Consider the following 25,029-nt stretch of genomic DNA (forward strand, 5'->3'; position numbering starts at 1 on the left):
TCAGGATAGAGGAATAAAATCTGGATTAGAGTGGATTTACTGGTATTCTACTATAGAATTATTGTGACTCTAGCAATGGAAGAAATTGTATCATTGATGTGGAGACAGTGGCCACAGTAGTTGCTGAGGGCAGGAAAGAGGGAAGAAGAGATGTGATGTGGGGGCATTTTCAGGACTTGAAGTTGTCTTAAATGATATTTAGGGACAGAATTAGGGACAGATGCTAGATATTATATATCCTGCCATAACCCACTAAATGGCCTTGGAGAGAGTGTAAACTGCAAAGTAAACTATAGTCCATGCTATGTAGCAGTGCTCCAAAGTGTATTCATCAAATGCAAGGACTGTACCACACTAATGAAAGTTGTTGATGTGGGAGGAATCAGGGGTGTGGGGAGTGAGAACCTTTTATATTTTTTAATGTAATATTTTGTGTGATCTATGTATCTTTAAAAAAAAAGATTTAAAAAAAGGAGCAAACTCCTCAGGTACATACCCAACTTCTCTTATGAATCTCCTGAAACTTGGATTCTGAACAAGGATAATATTAGAAATTTCTCACAGATTACTATAAATGCAAAAATCCTAAATAAATTATTAGCAATCCAAATCTAACCATGTCTGATGTATATAGATATATCTACTAATGATTATTTCAGAAATATAAGGAGAGTTTATATCAGAAAATTTAATTTTGTGATCCACTATTTCAGAAGATTAATAGAGGATAAAATAACTTATGATTATCTAAATAATTTCAGGAAAATAATTTGATAAAATTTAAAGTAAAACATTAATGACAAAAAAAAACAACCAAATAAAGAAACAAGAAGACTAAAACATAACAAATAATTTTTAGCAAGCCAAAAATACTAGAGGACTTACCTAATATTATAAAAAATGTTTACCCAAAACATGTAGTAAAGAAAATACTATATCACACTCAGAATATTATAAAAGTCAGACAAGTGTTATAGAGTGTGTTAGTCAAGATTCTCTAGGGAAACAGAATCAACAAGAGATATCTGTCAATAGCATTCAATTTTATAGGAGTCTCTCATGTGACCGTGGGGATGCACAAATCCAGGTTCCACAGGCAGGTTGCAACCAGGGGGTCCCATAACAGTCCAGTAAAGTTCTTGACCAATTCTGGAAGATGTTGGCTGTCTAAAGACGAGCTGGGGAATTCTCATTCAATGCTGGTATCACTTCCCCTTTTAAGGCATTCAACTGATTGGGTAAAGCATTACTCATTGGTGATAGCAATCTCCCTGACTGATGTAATTGTAATCAGCTATCTATGACTTACCACTGCAATAAAGTCAATGGTGACTAAAGTCCATAAATGCCCTTGTATTACGGTTAACCCAGGGCTTGCTTGACCAAACAATTGCCCACAATTACCTGGCTGAGTGGACACAATAGCCTAACCATCACATAGAGTATATGGAGCATTCAGGATTCTCAAACACTGACAATGTAATTGCTTTGAAAAGTAATTTATCAAAGTTTAAGGTACACATTTCAGTTCTAGATATGTGTTAGAGAATCCCTCAGAAGGGCATAAAGATATATGTATATGGCTACTACTAATAAAGAAATTTGAGGGGGGAATGAAATGTTAAGAATATTTTGCCATGTTCTTATAATGTGTTAATATATAGTAGTTTAATGAATAAATTAGATATATACGCATTAATGAAAATAAATCTCTAGTACATAGAGTTATGTGAAAAACGCAAGCTCTATCCCTCCAAAAAGCAAGCTACTGAAAAACACAGTGTAATGAAAAAAATTACATGAAAGTATATGATACATTAATATATTGATATGTGGACATGTAGACATATAGTCAAAATATAAAAGTATGAACCAGAAATCTATGCACCAACTTCAAAGCAGTAACTACTCTGGGACCATTGGATAAGAAGGATGGATTTAAGGCTCTAACTTTACCTGTGATGTTTTATATCCTTTTAAAATTTCTGAAGTAAATATGTCAAAATATCAATATTTGTTAAATCCTGGTGGAGAATTCATATGTATAGTAATAAGGCAAATTTGTGCTATGAGTGATCAGAACTCTCAGCTAAGTCCCTTATTTTTTCAGTATGGAGATGAGCACCCAGAGAGTATATGAACTATAAGATCAGAGAAAGAGATTGTAGCAACTAGGAAAAGAAATTCAAGTTTTCTGACTACAAATTCAATCTTCTTTCCATGAAGTTACATTGACTTTAATCATCAAGAATTTGCATGGTATTCTAATTTGATTGAAGAAAATATTTGTTATCCCCATTCAAATTTATTTTTCTTTCTGGTATGGTTCTCCAACATCTTCTCTTTTTCATTTGTTTTATTCTGCCCCATAATGATAAGAATTGTTTGCATGTCTGCTTGTTTTCCACTGTGAGAGTTTCTGGAGGTCAGGGATCATATCTTGGTTATTCTTTTTTTTTTTTAAAAGGTTTTTATTTATTTATTTTATTTCCCCCCTCCCCCGGTTGTCTGTTCTCTGTGTCTATTTGCTGCATCTTGTTTCTTAGTCCGCTTCTGTTGTCGTCAGTGGTGCGGGAAGTGTGGGCGGCGCCATTCCTGGGCAGGCTGCACTTTGTTTCCCGCTGGGCGGCTCTCCTTACGGGGCGCACTCCTTGCGCGTGGGGCTCCTCTACGTGGGGGACACCCCTGCGTGGCAGGGCACACCTTGTGCGCATCAGCACTGCGCGTGGGCCAGCTCCACACGGGTCAAGGAGGCCCGGGGTTTGAACCGCGGACCTCCCATGTGGTAGACGGACACCCTAACCACTGGGCCAAGTCCGTTTCCCCTTTTTTTTTTTTTAAAGATTTATTTTATTTATTTCTCCCCACCCCCTCGCTGTCTGCATTTGCTGTGTCTGTTTGTTGTGTGCTGATCTTCTTTTTCTAAGAGGTACCAGGAACTGAACTGGGGACCTCCCATGTGGGAGGGAGGCACCAATTTCTGAAGCCACCTCAACTCCCTGTCTTGTTGCATCTGTCACTGTGTTTCCTCTCTTGGAAACTCTGTCTTTCCAACTCTCTTGGTTGCATCATCTCAATGCATCATCTTGTGTCAGCTCGCTGCACCAGCCTGTCATGTAAGCTTGCTGTCTTGGACATCTTCTCCAGAAGGCACCGGGAACGAAACCCGTACCTCCCATGTGGTAGGCAGAAAACCAGTCACCCCAGCCACATCCACTTCCCTCTTGGCTATCTTTTTATCTCCATTTATCATGGTATTCTTTCTGGCAAGAGCCATTTAATATGTGCTTAATGAATTGAATGCTCTGATTCAATTTTTCAAACATGTTTTTAGTATCTACTATATATCACGCACTATGCTAAGCACTGGGCTAATTGTCATATTTAAAATGAGTCAAGCCTCATATTTTTTTAATGTAACATTAAAAAATCAAATAAAGACAAAAAAATAAAAATAAAATAAAATGAGTCAAGGTTTGTATCATTAAACTGAAACTAAATTCTACAGAGATATGAGGATACTTTTTAATTGGCATGCATCTTCAAATTTCTATGACCATCTATAACCCTTTTTGATAGCAATAATTTCAAACACATAAAAACAGTAGACACCTGAGCTTTTTAGTTAGAATGATAAGCTAAACTAAAGAGGAGTAAGTTTTGGCATAATTACCTTTCAGATAATAAATTTGTTTTCAGTGATTTTATAGCATAAAAGAATTAAAAGAAATAGAGAAAAACTAATCAATACAAAAATGAAATCCTTCATGCCCTTTTTTTCTACATGCTCCTTTAAAACATTAACAAAGCATGCAAAAATAAGATACTAATAGCACTGAGGCTCTTTTAAAAACACATTTTCAGGGAGGCAGATATGGTTTGAGTGACGGAGCCTCCACCTACTACATGGGAGGACCTGAGTTTGATCCCTGGGGCCTCCTTGTGAAAAGGAAGAAGAGGGGTGTGCCTGTGTGGTGAGCTGGTGCCCATGTGGTGAGCCAAGTGCCTGCGTGGTGGGCCAAGTGCCCACGTGGGTGTCTGTGTGGTGAGCCGGAGTGCCCATGCAGCTGGCCGAGTGCCCACGCAGTGAGCCAGAGTCCATGCAGGTGAGCCACGCAGCAAGATGATGATGCAACAAAAGGGGGACGAAGAGGTGTGTCAAGGAGAAACACAGCAGAGACCAGGAACTGAGGTGGCAGCTGACAAGGAACCTCTTTCCATAACAGAGGTCCCCAGGATCGAGTTCTGGTGAATCCTAGATGAGAAAGATGAGAAGACAAAAAGAGAAATAGATACAGAAGATCACACAGCAAATGGACAAAGACAGCAAAAACATCAGGGTGGGAGGAAGGGGGGTGCGGAGTAAATAAATGAATAAAGTGTCTTAAAAAATTTCAATTTTAAATATTTCACATAGGAATTTGTTTCTGGATAAGAAGGTATAAGTGTATTCTGCCCTGTCTCTCCCAATAACTACCACTTTAAAAAATGGACAGATTGTAAAAATCAGTTATTTAAGGACTGAGAATGTAAAAAACATAAAAATAAATAAAATTACTGGTAGACTGGGAAGAAAACAAGAATCCAAAGTATCAACAAATTATTGTGATTTTATCATTTTCTTTTTTCCCTTGGTATCCACAAACTTAACTCAAAACAACCCAAAACAGAGGGAGCTCCAGGAGCAGCACTTTATTTCTGGCTCAAGGGAAGGCAAAAGGGTTTTCAGAGAACATGGAGGAAACCCTGCCATCTTTTTTTCTTTTTTCTTTTTTTCTTTTATTCTCTTATGCCCCAGCACCCAAACAATCCCAAGGCAGTGGTGGCAAACAACAGTGGCAGGAATAGGAGTTTGCAGGAACTGAAAATTCTAAGGCAAGCTGACTATTCCTCTCTGGTAAGAAACATTTTAGTCCCAACAAGGTGGACTTTTTTATCCCATTGTATGGTCACAGATTCAGGCATAATTATGGAAAATATGTAGTAAAGCAAAGTAAATAAAACCCCAGGTTTCTAGCTAAAACACAGAAAAAGGGAGGCTCTGAGAATCAGAAACTGCTGGGGAGATAAAAGAGGAGGGAGTTTTTCTAAGATTGAGATCAATAAATTATTCAATCAGAACAAATGAAAAATATTTTTTTAAATGAAAAGAGCTTCTGAGACAAAACATCCAAATATTTGAGTAACTGTAGTCAGAGAAGGAGAGAAGAAAAAGTGCAGCATAGAACAGATACTTCAACAAAGTGGACATACATATTGCAATAAAGCACACATAAATATGTACAACATCATTAGCCATTAGATAAATGAAAATACCACTGCATGCTTAGTGGAATGGCTAAAATGAAAGAAACTGACAATGCTAAGTGCTGACAAGGATGTAACACAACTCAAACTTTCATACATTGCTAATGAGAATGCAACACGCTATAGTCACTCTGGAGGACAATTTGACAGTCTCTTACAAAGCTACACTTACATTTACCATAGTTCTGTAGATACTTACTCTAGAGAAATGCAAGTATATGTTCTCATTAAAACCTGAATACAAATGAACAAATAAACCATGCTTTGTCTGTATAATGAAATACTACTTAGTAATTAAAAGGTATGAAATACTGCTACCTACTTTTGAGGATTGAATCCTGTTCCCCATAAAGACATGTCCAAGTCCTAACACCCAGTCTTATGGGCATGAACCCATTTGTTAGGAGGACTTTTGATGATGTCATTAGCTAAGGTGTGGCCAAACTGAATAAAGATGGGCTTTAATCTAATATGGCAGAAGTCCTTATAAGCAAAGGAAATTGGACATGGAAACAGAGGAGAAACATAAAGAGGCAAATTGTCACATGAGGAGGATTACTGGGCAGTCATCACCAGAACATTATGCAGCAGACCTTGGCAAATCATGGCCTAGCCAACACCTTGAATTTGTACTTCTAACCCCCAAAGCCGTAAGACAATAAATTTCTGTTATTTAAGTCAAACCATTGTGTTGCATTTTTCATAGCAGCCCTGGCAAACTAATACACATGAAAATTTGGATGACTCTGAAAGCTATCCTACTGCATGAAAGAAGACAGTCTCAAATGATACAATTCCAATTATATGATATTCTCAAAAAGACAAAGCTATGGTTGTGTAGAACTGTTCTGTGTCAGAGGGTAAGGGTGGGAGGAGGATGTGACTACAAAGGGACAGTATGAGGGAGCTTCTTGAGATAATGGAACCAATTGTGGCAGTAACTACATAATTCTTTACAGGTGTTAAATTTCACAGGACTATATATCAGAAAATTCCATTTTAATATAGTTAATATAAAAAATCTAATTAAATAATTCTCACAGAAAGTTTTTCACCCTGTACAGGGAACTGGGTGACTCACGGTGTTTTGACAAGTTATGAAAGAGGCTTTCCCCAGATACCAGATACCATAACAGATGAGAAATATAAGTCAAAAGGATTTTGGCACACCACCTTTTCATAAAAATAGTGCTTGATCCCATCCTCCAAAGACATATGTGTATTTCAAAAAAATAATCCAGGGAAATTTATTATATATTTATCTATGGACCTAGCAATTTGTTTATCAATCTTGTTAGTTTCCATATTATTTCTTAAATTTTGTCTACAGGTCAATTTTCCAATTCTAATATTAGGGAAAAATTTTAAAAAGGCTGTAATGGGGTACAGAGGGTCACACTGTGGTACAAATCTGTCTAACTCACATATTCTAATTCAGAAATCAATTATTATCAATTCATTTCAAGACAGACAGATATAGCCTGCTTTCCAGAACTGACTTCTCAAGTTACATAAGTAAATTGGCATATGGAAGAATACATAACTACTTAACATGTGGATTTCACATGCAATTTTTTTTATCCCCCCGTCCCTTGTGGCTTTTTGCATGCTCTCTGCTCTCTCTGTCCATTCGCTGTACATTCTTCTGTTCTTCTGTGTCTGTATTTATTTATTTTATTTCCCCTCTTCCCTTGCAGCTTTCTTGCTCTCTGCTCTCTGTGTCCATTCGCTGCGGGCCCTTCTGTGTTCTCGCTTGTGTCCCTTCTTTTTTCATTGTGTCGCCTTGCTGAGTTGGCTCTCTGCGGCATCTGCCGGCCTGGCGGCACTCCATGGCATACAGGTGAGCCTGCCTTCACAAGGAGGGCCCAGGACGCCAACCAAGGGCCTCCCATATGGTAGACGAGAGCTCATCTGATTGAATCACAGCCGCTTCCGTCACTTGCAATTTTAATATTCAGGTTTTTAAAGCAGTTAATTGCAATTATATAATATAGATTATATAAACATAATCCTTTTTTTCAACAATTGAACTCTTCTTTGAGCACTATTCAAAGTTGGTGAGAACTAAGTGAAGACTGATTAGAGCACTAAAAATGGGGAAGGGGGCAAAAACATCATACTTTACTCTTTGTTAAACATTGCTCACCATAAAAAAGAACCTGTATTCTGTATTTACCCATTTTAAGTTGCACATGAACATCAGATATTTCCACAACTTTTACCAGCTCATGATTATTCTCATCAATGATTATAGAAATAGGTTGCAAGATGGTCCTGTTTTTAAAGGTCTATTTTCTTAAAGCCATTTCACATGTGTGATCTGTTTTTTCCTTAATAGCTCAAGGTTATCTGTACTTTTCTCCATATCCCATGGTCAGTTAGTAACAGAAGAGAATCAGATTCTTCCTGATCATTCCAAATTCAGTTACTTTCCTCCAGATCATTACAACACGTTCTTGTATAATGACAGAGGAATGCCATGCATTTGCATCAGCCTCATCAGTGCTTTTTCTCACAATATTAAACCATGAAAATCAATAGTATAAACAAGATTTTTGGTTAGTGTGAAAAATGAATAAAGGAAGTTAACTGTATATTTCGATAGGTTAATGGCAGAGTCTGAAAACCTGATGTACCTCTTTCCACAACAGCATATATTAAGATCATCTGGTGTATTAGATATTTTGTAAGTTGAGCATTTTAAACAAGAGCTTATGGAGAGTATTAAACACTCGAGTGTGAAAAAAGCCATGTAATGCAATGGTGGTGGTGATATACATTGCTGTCTTCATAAGTTTGCCAAGAATTATTCTTTTCTTTTTTGTCCCCCCAGACAAGGCTACAGTTTTCCTATTTTCATGAATAGTATGAGCCCTTGACATAGTTACATACTTAAATCCACTCCCCACCCCAGAAACCAAGAACTATTTAGATTTTGTTGACTGGCCACATTACTCTGAAGTTGCTGAAGGAGACAACATTTCAGACACCGGGATACATTCTCAGTGTTCTGGCACACCACTGTCTCAAAGCACTTGGTTTCACACACAGAAGGGCAGATAATACTCCCATTTGCTCATTCACACCTGGCTTATAGAAACCAAAAAATACCTTAAGGTCAGGTAATGGCTATGTCAGAGTCTAACTTGGCAGGGAAAGTAACTGAGGGAACAAGGGAAGTGAGATAATCTTGTTTGAAGAGTCCAAGATAAGACTATTTTATTCAGAATCCTATTCTATGGGAAATATTATAGAAGGAATTTCACATAATTGGATTTCGATATTTGCTCATTTCTGTACAGGCAATGAATAAGCTGATTTCTTTTCGACCTCATCTGTATTCTTTAGTCCTATATTCGTGTGTGTGTGTGTGTGTGGAAGCCTAATCCCTGTCTCTTGCCATTATTGCTACTAAAAATGAAGCTAGTTATTAAGGCCACTGTGCTTGCATGAATTTTCTCTAATCCCTTTGAGTTATAGAGAAGGCAGAAACAGCAAATCCTTAGCACTTAGAATTCATGAGATTGTTCAAAATAAAACCACAGTAACGCCTCCTTCTCCCTCAAATATATATACATGTATTATTTTACTTGACCAGCTTCATTGCCATATCATTTCTAGAATTTTTTTTCTTCAAGAGTAGGCAGTGTTGATATTAATATTGCTCTTTTTACAGTGAAAAGACAATCACTGATACATGAACTCAGGGCATATCATTCAAAGTACAACTGAAAGGCACATACTCTCTTCAGTATATAATATTGTAGTCAGTCATGGAGAATCAGTGAACCACACATCTAATGCAAAGAGTATAGGGAGTAGTTTTCCAAAATGCTACTGTATTATTTTTTAATTTCTTATAAAAAATTAGAAAATATATCATATTGAGAATGAATTTATAAAATTAGACTAAGAATCACTTCACACAAGATATCATTTATTTCATGATTTTAGCCACAAAGAAGGAATTAACAATTTTTGAGCATCCTTTGAGGCAAGTACTATGTTTGTCTTAAGATGTGGGCTCAGGAGCCAAATACATCCAGGTTAGAATGTTGACTAACCCACTTAGTAGTTGCTTATCCATCTTGAGTGCTTGTGAGCATTAAATGACCATAAAGTTCTTAATACAATGTTGCATATAGAAATTGGTATTATCATTGAACTATATTAGACTTTAATAAGTCAAAATGCATGTTATAATTTAATAAACTATAAAATAGCCAAACAATGTATAACTAACTGAGGAATTAATGGGAGGAAAGTTTTTTAAATTCCTTAATCCGAAAGAATGTAGGAAAGGAAAAAAGGCACAAAACAAGTGGCAAAAGTAGACATCAAATAGTAAGGTGGCAGTTTTAAATCCTTGTATCAGTATTATATTAAATATGAAAGGCTAAATCTTTGAATTAATAGGTAATGTTCATCAAACAGGATTTTAAAAATAAATTGCATCTTATTTTGAGTTTCACCACAAGCAGACTCTGCACCAAGAAATCAAGCACCATGAAAGTGCCAACAGTTTATTGGGAGATGTAGGAGAGGGGAATGTTATACAGGGAAGTAAGGCAGCCTGTAAAATGGGTGTTTTTAAGCTAGCTACCAGAGGGGATGCTTAATTCAGTGAGGAAATTCTAGAAAATGGTGCAAAACACACAACTCAGAATTATTCCTGCCAAAGGTCAAGGGAATTGAGGTAATCATCCTAACACATCTGTCAGTCATTGGTTGAGGTCTACTTCAGGGGATCTTGAGAACTTTCTTAATGTCAGGTATTATAGTGTGTTCATATGTTGACAGAATGATATAGTAAACAGGAGAAACTAATGATGCAGTAGAGAAAAGGAACAATTGCAAGAGTAAAGTAAGGTACAATACATAGACATAGATGAAGGAATATTGGTAGATTTGATGGGGGGACTTAAAATTGGTAGATTTGAACTTGATTTCTGTTTGCTTCTATTTTCTTCATGAAATATGAATGAAAATTTATCAGCTGAGATTAAAAATGGATAGGGATTGTTCAAATTTGAGTTGATAGGAGGAAGTATAGAAGAATTGCCTCAGAAAAGGAAAAATGAGTAGGCTGGAGAAATATGGGAGGATATCACAGCAGTTGTGAAGGCCCTTTTGAAATGGATGGTCATGTATGTAAAGTAATAGCATGGATGTGCTTTCTTCAGTTATATTCAGCATCTCAGATGTAGGCAGTGTATAGGAGAGTTGTTTACATGTAGTGTTGGTGTTTTTCCAAGGTAGAAGAGAGGGGGAGATGGTGTAAAAAAGGAAGTTATGATAATGAAACTCCATTATAAGTGAAACAGGTCAGGAAGATTGGAAGGATGGACAAAAGAGGCAATAAAGATGGATTGATGATGGCAGCATGAGAATCATACAGTCGCGCTATGAAAGAGTTGAAGTTGTTTTTACTGATGACATGCTGTGTGTCATTACTCTGGGAATGGATTACAGTGAGTTTCTTGGGTCAGTGTTGGGTTGTGAGATTTGATCAAAAGTAAAGAATGTTTAGAATTATATGGGATTGAGGTCATGAGGAAATCTTCCCTTTCATAGTCATTATATCTTCAAGTCATAAATCATATAAGTTAAAAATCATAGATAACACAAATATCATTAAAATTTACTCCCTTGGACTGTTACTAAAATCTTTTTTATATCCTAAAAATTTTATAAGCAAATTTAGGGCTTCTTTCAAATGTATATTAGCAGTGCCACTTTCAAACTGTCTTTCTGAAATTTTCTGACTTAAAATTACAAGGTCCTGTATAATCAGCCAAAGGCGTGCTGATGCAAAATACCAGAAATCTGTTGGTTTTTACAAAGGGTATTTATTTTGGGGAGGAGCTTACAGCTACCAGGTGATAAAGCATAAGTTACTTCCCTCACCAAAATCTACTTCCATATGTTGGAGCAAGATGGCTGCAGACATCTATGAGGGTTCAGGCTTCCTGTGTTCCTCCGTGCTCAGCTCCTCTGTTTTCTCCACAAGGTCAGCTGTAGACAATGAGGCTCTCTAGACTTTGCCTCCTTCCACAAGGTCAGCTGTAGACTATCAGGTGTGAATGTCTCTTCTCTCTCCCTGGGGTTTCTGCCATGTCTAAGAAGCCATCTCTATTCTTCTGTTCTTCTCCTGGCTCAAGTCCTCTCTTCCCCGGGCTTGCTTCTCTTTCCTCTGTGAGCTTACTTCCTGGGGCTCCAGTTTAAGACTTCAGCATCAGACTCCAACTTCAAAACTCCAACATCAAAAACCCTCAACTCTGTCCTTTGCTATGCTTTTCATCTGTGAGTCCCCACTCACCAAGGGGTGGGAACTCAATGCCCTAATGACATGACCCAATCAAAGCCCTGATCATAACTTAATCACATCCAGGTACAGACAAGATTACAAACATAATCCAATATCTATTTTTGGAGTTCATAACCATATTAAACTGCTACAGGTTCCCATTCCCTGCTTTGCCAAGCCTCTTTCAAAAGAAGAAAAACAGCAGTTTTATTCAGATATATATACACACCATACAATTCATCCAAAGTATACAATCAATGGCTTTTAGTATAATTAGAATTGTGCATTCATCAGCACAATTGATTTTAGAACATTTTCATTATTCCAAAAAGAAAAACCCATAACTCTTAGCAGTCACCTTGCAATCTCTCTATCCTTCCTGAGTTCTGCATAACCACTAAACTGCTTCTGTCTCTATAGATTTATTTATATTTACATTTTCTATAAAGTGAATCATGCAATACCTAGTATTTTATGTCTGGTTTCTTTCACTTAGCATGTTTTTTTTTTTTTAATTATTACTTTTTTTTAACTAGAGAAGTTGTAGGTTTCAGAAAAGTCATGCAAAAAATACAATGTTCCCATGTACCCCCCCTACTGTTGACACTTTGCATTAGTGTGGGAGCTTTGTTACAACTGATGACTGATTATTGAAACAGTACTGTTTTAGTTTGCTAAAGGCTGCCAAGCAATATACCTGAAATAGATAGGCTTTTACAATGGGGATTTAATAATTTAAAAGCCTACAGTTCAGAGGCTATGAAAGCATCCACGTTAAGGAATCATCAGATTTTTCTCCCCTAGTTGCCGCGGTGTGTCATCAGGCACATGGTGGCATCCACTCATCTCTACCCTCGTCTCTGAGCCTCATTGCTTTCAGTTGCTAGCTAAAGTGACTCCTCAGCTTGTGTCTTCCATTGATTTCAGCCTCTAACTCAGGGCCTTTTCTCTCAGTTTCTGGTTTCCTCTCTGTCTCTGCAGCTTTTTTGTGAATCTGTGGTTTTTTTAATTCCTCCATTTATAGAGGACCCCAGTAAGAGGATTAAGACCCACCCTGGGTCTCACAATCAAATCAGAGGCCCTTAACTGAAGCATTTTAATCAAAAGGTCATATCCACAATAGGTTTACACTCACAGGAATGATTTTCTGTGGTCCACAAAAGTTTCAACCTGCCAGTACCATTAATTATAGTCCATTGTTTACATTAGGTGTATTTTTACAATATAAAACTCTATTATTAACACCTTGTAATAGTGTTATACATTTGTTAGAATACATGAAAGAGCATTCTTATACTATTAACACCAGTCCATCATCCACAACAGATTTAACTGTGTTATATAGTCCCAGATTTTATTTTCTAACCTTCATCCTAGTTACATTCACAACCCCAAATTTCCCCCTCAACAACATTTAAATACAAAGTTCAGCATTGTTACTTACACTCATAATAATGCCCTACCCTCTTTGCCATCCATTTCCCAACCTTTACAATCAACCTAAATAAAAATTCTGTATAAATTAATCATCAGTTCCCCATTCTCTACCCCATCTATGCCCTGGTAACCTGTATTCTAGATTCTATGAGTTTGCTTATAGTAATTAGATCATATCACTGAAATCATACATTATTTGTCCTTTTGTGCCTGGCTTATTTCACTCAGCATAATGTCCTCAAGGTTCATCCATGTTGTTGCATGCATCAGGACTTCATTCCTTTTTATGGTGAAATAATACTCCATTGTATGTATATATCACATTTTGTTTATGTATTCATTGGTTGATGGACACTTGGGCTGTTTCCATCTTTTGGCAATTGTAAATAATGCCATTATGAATATCATTGTACAAATATCTGTTAGAGTCCCTCTTTTCAATTCTTCTGAGTATATACCTAATAGTGATATTGCCAGATCATAAGGTAATTCTATACTGATCTTCTTGAGGAACTACTAAAATGTTTTCCATAGAGGCTACACTATTTCACATTCTCACCTGCAATGAATGAGAGTTACTATTTTTCCACATCCTCTCTAAAACTTGTACTTTTTAAAAAGTTTTTAAAAATCATAGCTATTTTAATAGATGTGAAATTATCTCATGTGGTGTTGCATTTTGCTAATTGCTGGTACTGTTGAGCATTTTTTTCATGTACTTTTTAGCCACTTGTATATTCTCTTTGGAGAAATAACTATTAAAGTCTTTTGCTCATTTTATAATTGGGCTGTTAGTCTTTTTATTGTTGAGATGTAGGATTTCTTTATACATTCTAGATATTAAACTTGAATCACATACGTGGTTCCCAATTTTCCCCATTTAGTAAGTTGTCTTTTCACTTTTGTGATAAAGCCCTTTGATACACAAAAGTTTTTAATTTTGAGGAGGTCCCATTTAACTATTTTTTTTTATTTTGTTGCTTGTGATTTGGACATAGCCTCAGAAATCATTGCCTGAAGAGGCTTCCATACATTTAGTTTTAGAGTCCTGGCTCTTGTATTAAGGTCTTTGGTCCATTTTATGTTAATTTCTGTATATGGTATAACATAGTGATCCTATTTCATTCTTTTGCATATGGATATCTGGTTCTCCCTGCACCTTTTTTTAAAAGAGGTTATCCTTTCCCAATTGTGTGAACTTGGCAGCCTTGTCAAAAATCAATCGGTCACAGATGTCAGGATCTATTTCTGAACTCTCAATTATATTCCATTAGTTGATAAATCTGTCCTTGTGCCAGTACCATGCTTTTTTGACCACTATAGCTTTGTAATGTGCTTTCAAGTAAGGAAGTGTGAGACTGCCAACTTTACACTTCTTTTTCAAGATATTTTTGGCTATTATGGGTCCTTTACCTTTCAAATAAATTCGATAATTAGTTTTTCCATTTATGCAAAGTCGGCTGTTGGAATTTTGATTGGTATTGTATTGAATCTGTAAATAATTTTGGATAGAATTGACATCTTAATGATATTTAGTCTTCTAATCCGTGGACATGGAATATCCTTCCATTGATTTAGATCTTCTTTTAGCAATATTTTGTAATTTTCTGTGTACAAATCCTTTACACCCTTGGCTAAATTTCGTTCTAGATATTTGATTCTTTTAGTGGATATTGTAAATGGATTTTTTTTCTTGGCTTCCTCCTCTGCTTGGTCATTACTAATGTACAGAGACACTACTGATTTTTGCGTGTTGGTCTTGAACCTGCCACTTTGCTGAATTTGTTTATTAGCTCTGGTAGCTTTGTTGCTGATTTTGGGGAAATTTCTATAAATAGGATCATGTCATTTGCAAATAGGGGATTTTACCTCTTCCCTTCCAATTTGATGCCTTTTATTTCTTTTTCTTGCCTAACTGCTCTCGCTAGAACTTCCAGTAAAATGTTGAATAACTTTTATGCCAAGGGCATCCTTGTCTCATTCCAGATCTCAGAGGGAAAGTTTTTAGTCTTTCACCATTGAGTATGATGTTAGCTGTGGGTTTTTCACATATGACCTTTGTCATGTTGAGTAATGTTCCTTCTGCTTTTATTTTTCTAAGTGTTTTTATCAAGGATATTCAATTTTCTCAAATGCCTTTTCTGCATTGATGGAGATGATCATGTGTTTTTTCTTCCCTTCCTTTTGTTAATGTAATGTATTATATTGATTTTCTTATGTTGAACCATCTTTGCATACCTGGGATAAACCCCACTTGATCATGGTGTATAATTCTTTCGATATGTTGTTGGATTCTATTTGCAGGTATTTTGTCAAGAGTATTTGCATCTATATTCGTAAGAGAAAATGGTCCATAATTTTCTTTTCTTGTACTTTCTATCTAGCTTTTTTATTAAGGAGATGTTGACCTCATATAATGAGTAAGATAATGTTCCCTCTGCTTGAATTTTTTGGAAGATTTTGAACAAAGGTATTAATTCTTGGAATTATTGGTAGAATTCACCTGTGAAACCATCAGGTCCTGGGCTTTTCTCTGTTGGTAGGTTTCTGATGACTGAGTCAATCTTTTTTCTTGTAATTAGTCTTTTGAGGTCTTTTATTTATTGTAGAGTCAGTGTAGGCTGTTGGTTCATTTCTAGGAATTTGTCCATTTTATCTAGTTTATCTAATTTGTTGGCATTCAGTTCATTATACTCTTGTATGAACTTTTAAAATTTCTTTGGGGCAGTAGTAATGTCCCCCTCTCATTTCTGATTTTATTTGTGTCTTTTCTCATTTTCCTTTCATCAGTCTAGCTAAGGGCTTGCCACTTTCATCAATATTTTCAAGGAACCAACCATTGGTTTTGTTAATTCACTGCATTGTTTTTTATTGTTGCATTTATTTTTGTTCATATCTTTTTTATTTCTTTCCTTCTACTTGCTTTGCAGATAATTTGCTTTTCTTTTTCTAGTTCCTCCTAGAGTGCAGTTAGATCTTTAATTTTAGCACTTTTTTTTTTTAATGTAAGCATTTAGGGCTTTAAATTTCACTCTTAGCACTGCCTTTGCCACATCATGTAAGTTTTGATATGTTGTGTTCTCATTTTCATTTATCTCAAGATGTTTACTGACTTCCCTTGCAATTTCTTCTTTGACTCACCAATTTTTCAGGAAAGTATTATTTAGCATCCATTTATTTGTGAATTTTCTAGTTCTTGATTTCCAGTTTCATTTTGGTCAGAGAAGATGCTTTATATGATGTTAATCTTTCTAAATATATTGAAACTTGGTTTGTGACCCAACATAAGGTCTATCTTGGAGACTAATCCATGTACTCTTGAGAAGAACATATATTCTGTTGTCTTTGGGGAACAATTTTTTATATATGTTAGGTTTAGTACATTTATCATGTTATTTAAGATCTCCATTTTCTTATTTGTAGTTCATCTAGATGTTCTATCTGTTAATGAGAGTGGTGTATTGAAGGTTCTGATTATTATTTTAGAGGTGTCTATTTCTTGCTTTAGTTTTTCCAGGGGTTTGTCTCATGTATTTTGGTGCACTATGGTTAGGGGCATGAATATTTATGAGTGCTGTTTCTTCTTGGTGGATTACCCCTTTTATTAACACATAATGTCTTTCTTTGTCTCTTATCACAGCTTTTGGCTTAAAGTCTATTTTGTCCAATATTAGTTTAGCTACCCCAGCTATTTTTTAGGTTGCTATTTGCATAGAATATCTTTTTCCATCCTTTCGCTTTCAACCTATTTGTGTCTTTGGGTCTAGGTGAAGTCTCTTTGTAAATGGGCATAAGTTGGGTCAGGCTTTTTATTCCATTCTGCCAACCTGTCTTTTTTTATTTTATTTTTATATTGACATTATAAGTTACTCTATTAAAAACAAGGTAATAAGTACAATAAAAATACATCTGCTTCAGTCTATGATTATACTTCTCCCTTATTTTTGATCATTCTCAATCTTGAGGGGTTTGGGACAATGTCCATTCTGACTGCTTCAGGCTGAGAAAGAACATAGATATTATGTGGCAGAGGAAAGGAATTGTTTTTCTTGCAGGTGAATATACCTCTTGTTTTGGGGATAGGACTGGTCCATCATTATAGTTTTGTTAGTTGTCCAGAGCAAGTCTGAAGAAACGGAGAGTAGGAGTTGGCCACAACTCTCCTGAGTTTCAGCGCTCAACTGGCATATGCACAATTCAAAGATTTTTAAGCCTCTGAGAAATATATTTAATAGATACATTGAAAGTTATAGGTTCAAATAAAATGAGAGGAAAAATCATGATTAGAGGAATTATAAATGAGTATAACTATGTTAGGTTTTCATATATTCCCAGATAGGGCCCACCAAGGGATTCCCCTCTTTATGTTGTTTTTGTTCCACTTTACCACTTTATATTTTGCATGTCCATTATCAGTAAATATGTCTTTTTCTTGTTCAGTTGTATCCTGATTCATATATGAATTTAAAAAGTAGAGTTGTATATTGAGGATCCAATAGTATGGGATTTTTTTATTTACCGTTTTAGTTGTCCTTATTAATGGTCTTCATTTGTTCACACTAATCCAAGCTACTCTCTCGTCTTTTCCTTTTAAGCTACAGCACTTCCTTATGTAATTCTTGTCAGGCAGGTCTCCTATTAATGAACTCTCTCAATTTCTATTAATTTGTGAATACTTTAAACTCTCCCTCATTTTTGAAGGACAGTTTTGCTAGATAAAGACACTTTTTACTAGCAGTTTTTCTCTTTCAGTAACTTAATTATATTATAGCACTGCCTTCTTGCCTCCATGGTTTCTAATGAGAAATTAGTACCTACTCTTATTGAGGATCCCTTGTAAGTGACAAATCACTTTTCTCTTTCTGCTTTCAGAATTCTCTCTTTATATTTGGTGTTAGACATACTGATTAATATGTGTTTCAGAGTAGGTCTGTTTGGATTTTTCTGTTTGGAGTATGTTGTGCTTCTTAGACAAGCATATTTATGTCTTTCATAAGAGTTGGGTTGTTTTGGCCATTATTTCCTCAAATATTTTTCTGCCCCCTTTCCCTTCTCATATCCTTCTGGGACACCCTTGACACATATGCTTGTATGCTTCATGCTGTCACCAAATCCCCAAGACTTTGCTGAATTTTTATATTCTTTTCTCTATCTGTTCTTATGCCTGTACAATTTTAATGGTCCTGTCTTCTAGCTTGCTGATTCTTCTGCCTGTTTAAATCTGCTGTTATATGCCTCTGTTATATTTTTAATCCCTATTATTGTGCCTTTCATCCACTAATTTCTGTAGGTTTATTTTTAATTTTCAATTTCTTCTTTATGTTCACATACTGTCTTCTATCTTCCTGTTTCTTAGTATGACTTGTGGTTTTTTGCTGATATCTTGGCATCTGATTCTCCTGATCAGTTAACTCTGATGGTCAATTTCTCCTTTTGTCTAGGGTTTTTATTGTTGATTGGCTTTGTGTTAAGGTTTTCTTTGATGCTTCGTTTGCCTTATTCTAGACCTTTAGAATAGTGCTTGTTTAACTGTTCAGATTATCTCAGCTCTTCTTCATCTGATTCTTGCATCAGATATGCTGTTCCATTTTTTTAGATTGCACTTTTGTATAATTGTTTCACATCAAGGAAAGAGCTGCCTTTTTTCTGTTCCTTCTCTGCAAATCTTGATCCATTGTTTGTTTCTTTGCAGATTTTTCTCCCCAGCACCAATGACTTGGTTAAATTCTCTCCTTCACTCAGTGCCCCCTTTTCCTTACACTTTTCAGTTCTTGGATCAGTCCTATCTCAATTCTTTTTAACCCCACTATTTTTCTCTCTTTGAGGACTTCCTGCATCCAGTTTCTTCCCTGTTATGGGACCCTACAGCAGGGAGCCAGATGGGGTCAAACCAGAAATGTGGGTAACTTCAGAAAATTCCATTTTGCCTTTAGGTGTTCCAGGCAACTGAAACAGGATGGGTCACAACAGTTCTTACCAGCCTTTCGATGGTGGATTTCCTCCCTCCCCACAAGGGCACTTTTCTATGCAGCAATCCTCAGTGGTTCATGTTCTGCCCTGGGTCTCCGTGAACTTAAGTCCCTGTGCCTGGATATGCATGGAGTTCTAACTCACTGTTATGATTCAGTCTATAGTTTTTATCCATGGTGAGAGGGATCTGGGGTCATGATGCCTCTGAGTGGCTTCCAAGCCAATTGGGAGTTAGTGAGAGGGAGGGGAAAACAGGAACTAATTAACAGTCTGGATTGGACTTCTACCTGAGAGTTTTCTGTTTCTTAAATTCAGCATTAGCAGAGTCGTTCTACAGTGTCTACCATCCTCCAGATTTCAAGGGAAGTGGAATTTTTCCTTTCATTCACTAAATCAAGGGAAGCTTTTTCAAGGGATATTTATATCACCATGTTGATGACATCATCTCTCTGCCCAGCCTCTTGATATCCTATTTTTCTTAGCTGAAACTCCAAGACCACGATTTGCTTTCATTTAAAAAAAAAAAAAAAAAGAAATACAATAGAGAAGACTTCATTATAACTTTTTTTTTTTCCTGCCATCCTGGCATGAAAAGCAATGATAAAAATGTTTATAATTTTTCTAAATAACCACTGCTGTTTTTATTTGGTTTTCTGCCAAATACTATTCCTGGATTTATTCACTCATTCATACAATAAACATTTTTGTGCTCCTTTTATTTATGTACACTTCTAGACAATACAGTTATAGCAGTGAATAAAATCAGCCCAGGCTTTGCCCTAGTAAATCTAATATTTTAATGGGAGGGGACAGATGATAAAAATAAACAATATATCAGTGGGATAGAATACTGTAAAGAAAGTACAGAGCATACACAGAGAAGTATGGGATGTTCTTTTAGATAAGGTGGTCAAAAATGCCTCATCGGTGAGGTTACTTCAGAACAGGGACCAAAATAAAATGAAGGAGAAAATTATGTGGATAAGGAATATTTAGGACAGGCTGGGAAATGTTCCTAGCAAACGCAAAGGCCCTGAAGCAGGAACATGGTTGTTTGAGGTAAGCAGTAGGAAAAAGCTAAGATAAGAGAAAGTGGAGGCTGGATAAATAAACCATATGTGGCATTGAAATTAAATTAAGGAGTTTGCATTTTGTTTTGAGTGAGCTGGGAATATGTTGGAAGATTTTGAGCATTGGAGTCACTCAGTTAGAATTACATACTTTAAGAAACACTTTGGCTTCTTTGGAGAGAATCGACCACAGGGGTGCATAATTAGAAAGTTGGAAGCCAGTTAGGAAGTTCTCCCAATAGTTCAGTTGAAATAATAGTAGTTTGGTATCAGGGAGGTATGAAAACTTATTAGATCCTGGTTATATTTCCAAGGGAGAACAAACACTCTTTGCTTCTAAAATGGATTGGAATTGTGAGAAAAGGGAAAGAATTGTAAGGAAAAGAGAGGAGGGAAGGTTGATTCCAAGATTTTTGGCCTTGAGCTACTCAGTGAACGGAAACTCCATTTAATGAAATGGAGACAGTCCTGAAAAGGAAAGAATAAAAGCCAAGACTTAAATTTTTCATTGGTTGAATTTGATATGGGTATTATAAATAATCCAAGTATAGAGAATGTATATAAAATTAAATTTCATGGGATGATCTGGGCTGAAGATAGTAAAACAGCTGTATTGTTAAGTACATGGGATGAAAGTAGATGTAAGAGAGAAAAGTCTGAAAATTGGACCTTGGGCATCTGTGATATTGAAAGATTAAGAAGATGACAATGATTCATCAATGGAGACTGAAAAAGAACAACCAGAATGTAGGAGGACAAACAGAGAATGTTGTTCAGGAGGTTAAATGAAATAAAAGTATTTCAAGAAGGAGTGATCAACCATGGCCTTTGTTATTATGAGATCAAATCAGATGAGGATTAAGGATAAGCCATGGATTTGGCAATGTGAAGTTCACTGATAACAATAACTGGAGAAGATTTAGAGATTAGTGAGAACAAATCTTGATTTGCTGGGTTCAAGAGAGAAATAAAGAAGAGAAAATAGACACCATGAAAATAGACAACTCTTTTCGGGACTTTCACTCTAAAGAGGAGAAGAAAATGGGGTGGTATCTGGAGATGTGTGGTCAAGAGAATTAATTTAAATAGGAGACATCACACCATGTTTATATGCTGATGGAAATGATCAATACTAGAAGAAAAAAATCAATTATTGTGAAGGAAGGGAACAGCTGCGGAGCAGAGTTCTGGAATGAATCAGAGAAGATGTGACTCACTGCATAAATGGAGAGATGGGTCTTAAATAGGATCAAAAGAGTCACCTATTGTCTCTCCAATAAGGCAAGGCATATGGGTTCAGATATAAGAAGACTGATAGTTTTTAAAGTAGGAGTCTGTAAGCATTCTCTTCTGTTTGTTTCCTTTTTTTTTTTTTTTCAGTGAAATATGAAGGAAGGAGATCAGGTAAGAATGGAGAAAGGGAAGAACTGTTAAAAATTTGAGGAATAAGAAGATATGAAATAGTTGTCACAGAAAGTGAGAAAGTGAACAAATGTGGAAATATGAGAGTATTTCTAAACAGCCCTGATGATTTACTTGAAAGCTGTGATCATCAATTTAAAGTGAGATCAACCAGCCAAGATATTTGTTTTTCTCTGGCCATTATAGGTACCAAGTAGGTAGAGAGTTGAATTTAATCAGTTTTGAAGTTTTAACAAGTTAAAATAAGTGAAAGGGGGAGGGACAAAGAAACAACCAAGGTTAGAGTGATGAATGTGATTGGTCTATTGAAACAACATCAAATGAGTAAGAATATGAAGAAAAGAATAATGCAAAAAGCTAATGTGGTGATTTCAATGGATTGGAAGTCCCTGTGGAGAAATAAATGAAGGAATAAACTGTAAGGTGGTTGTCTGACAACGGGATGCTTGAAATTGAGATTACAAAGGGAATGCAGACAGTATCTTTGGTATAATCATGAAAATGCATAGCTGATATATGTGAAAAAAGACAAGATAATTAGAGGTGAGGAGATCTAGGACAGGGGAGGAACATTTTGTGATATTGAAATAACCAAATATAATGACAGAAATGGCGGTGAAGGAGAAAAAGTTTTAACAGAAAATGAAATAATCAGTGAAGGAAATAGGGCCAATTACCAAGAGGACAGCAGGTAACTGCAACAAGGAAGGTTGGTGTGGTATTGTCTAATCATACACTCCAAATGAGTTGGCATATGAGAGAAGTAGAAAAAGAAATTGGAAACAGCAGTGAAACGCAATAAGGATAACCACTCAACATCTAAATCCACTGACACATGGGTTGAGAGAGAAAATACAGCCACCATTAGAGAACACTACAAGGGCAAGCAGAGCACTCAAAAAAAAAAAAAAGATTTTACCTATAGAAGGAAAATAAAAGAAACCTTAAAAAGATGCAGAGGATACAGCTTAATGACAGAACTTTTGTTCTTGATGAAGGATTGGGAGTGTCAAATTAAGATGTGAGAGCAGGTCAGAGTGAAGTTTGTACAAAGTTACATGGGGTTGAGAGTTCAGGTAATGAAGGATGACTCGTAGATCTTGTGCTTTCAGAAGTAAGAGAGATAAACAGCATTGGAAGATATGGAATTAGCTCTGATTATTTCTTGGAGAGAGATGGACAACCAGTTCAATTATATGCTACTTAATTGGTGACTAGTTTTAGGCACTTTGATATGGTGAGACAGGAAGGATTGAGAGAATTGCCCAGGAGAGAAAAGTTGTCTTTCAAACCAGAGACGGGCCTCTCCTTTAATGTATCTTTGACATAACTGTTTTCCCAAAATCAATATGCTCTAGCTCATTAAAATTTAAAATTAATATACATCCAAACAAAAGTGTTCTTCTAAATAAAATGACCGTTTAAGTATATTGAATTACTTTCCAAAGTCCAAATCAATGGAAAACTAAATTCTTGATGTTTATTTACTTCTAATTCCAATTTGGCTGAAGGAGTTACAGATTCCTTCACATTCAAGTTTCCTTTATTTTCCCTTGGTCTCTTTCTAAGATGATGATGATTTCTAAGGAAACTCCTTGAAGTAATTAGGTATCAAAATTAAACTGAAAGTCACTTGACATTTCTGAAGCATCTTCGAAGTTTTTCATTTACTTTCTCTGTCTCTCTTTACGTTCCTTCTTTACTTTTACTTTTCTTCTTTGAAGAAGACAGTCATTTTTAGATTTTCTGACTTTGAAACGTTATCCTAGGACTTTATTCTAATACTATCCTACCTTTTGATGCCAGAAATTTTAATTAAACATCCTAATTAATTTAAAATATTCTGATTCCAGGGTAAAAATAATCCTGTTTTTACCAAGAATCATCACGAGCTGAATACCTGAGAACCAGGAAATTGATGACTAAAAAGACTTTGAACAACCTGGACTTTTAGTTTTTTTGGAAGAGTACACATGCACGTAAAGCACTTCCAGGTATTTTCATGTTGATGTACTCAAGAAATTGGGTGCTTGCTACAGAGCACTATATCTGCAAGCTTTTACTGAGGATTACCACCAGGAATATAAATGTTCATTAGTTTATTTTTCTTATGCAAAGCAATACATTTAAAATTTAGGGTAAGATTTTTGTTATCTTTCTTATTGTTTTGGTATAAGATGTATTTGGCTTTATAATGGGTTTGTGCTCTTATTAAAGTCTTGCAACCACTTACGGAGAGTGATTCAGTTAAATTATTTCGCTCCTCCCCCAACTATGAGTATAGAAAAAGGACTTGTGCTCTGAATAAAATTTAGAACACACTGAAAACTGAAAAGATGTATGTGCATAAATTGGCATTTACTCTAACTTTTATTCTGTTAACATATACACAACCTATGCCTAAAAAGTAGAGAGCTTATATATTGGAATATACTTGAAATTTATAACTGGCTTAATAACCAAAAGTTATACCCAGCTATACCCAATAATTCTCCTATAAATGTTACCCTAAAATTAAAATAAAAAACAATAAATGATCAAGGTGAGATACTTGGTTCTCAAATAAGCTCCACAATCATGAGCCTTTTGCTTAAGCCCAATAATTAACTTTTTTTCATCGCTTAGAGAAAATGTTAAGTAGGAACAGCACACTCTTTCTTACTTTCCAGTGGGCAAAAAGATATTTCCACTGCTAATTTAGTTGAAGTTAAAAAGAAATGGATAGAAAAACCCTGACCCTTAATTGGAAATGAATGCAACTGACCCAGAATCTGTTTATCACGCAGCTCTCAAAACCAGATCGAAAGAGACATGGTAACATACTGAACAGTAATCACAAGGAACATCTGATGTTAAGATAAAGCCAGAACTTCATTACCTACTAAGAAAAAGAAACATGCAAAAGTGACCTTTTTCTGATTTAGAATATTTTATTCAGGCAAAAATAAGTGTCTTGCTACCTATTTGTAGCTGCATATTTTATTATTTTATCTTACTTGTTTACCGTTCTTAAGAGATAAGGGATAGAATTTTAAACAAATAGTACAGTTTTGCATGAATTTCTTAAAATTACAGGAAATTGAAAAAGGGAAATTAAAAGGGTTGAGAGACAAGTATCAGCATCTTAAGAGACATGTGGTTGAGCAATAAGACCACAGTTTAGTCAGATTTAGTCAAAATCTCAATAACCTGAACTTCTGTACTGGGTCCACATACCAAATTTTTGGAGTAGAAGATCTTGAAATAGAAAGGAAAAATATAAAGAAAGAAGCTGGTCCCTAACTTTATTCTATTTCAATTTTAAAAATTCACATTTCTGTCTGCTCCCTATTTCACTGCCTGCAATCTGGAAGAGGGAAATAATGAAATTTTTATTTTTAAATCCCATACAAATGTACAAGGACAGAAGTGTGTTTGGGATTATATGGTGTTCTTAAACCTGTGCCCCAAATAATTCTGTTGGTAGTATAACATATATACATTGTCTTCACAGATTTGCAACAACTCTTATCCTCT

The 25,029-nt window shown here is 35.7% G+C and overlaps 1 long non-coding RNA gene across 1 annotated transcript in view; it reads left to right on the forward strand.

Moving 5' to 3' along the window:
* The window catches only part of LOC131273958 (uncharacterized), a 265,586-nt gene extending 241,852 nt beyond the window's left edge, over positions 1 to 23,734 (forward strand). The window contains exon 3 of the long non-coding RNA XR_009181143.1: positions 23,367 to 23,734. This is a non-coding gene — a long non-coding RNA (uncharacterized lncRNA). The remainder of the gene's footprint in view (positions 1 to 23,366) is intronic.
* The last annotated feature ends 1,295 nt before the right edge of the window (positions 23,735 to 25,029 follow it).

The sequence above is a fragment of the Dasypus novemcinctus genome, chromosome 17, assembly GCF_030445035.2.
Source record: "Dasypus novemcinctus isolate mDasNov1 chromosome 17, mDasNov1.1.hap2, whole genome shotgun sequence".
NCBI classification, from domain to species: Eukaryota; Metazoa; Chordata; class Mammalia; order Cingulata; family Dasypodidae; genus Dasypus; species Dasypus novemcinctus.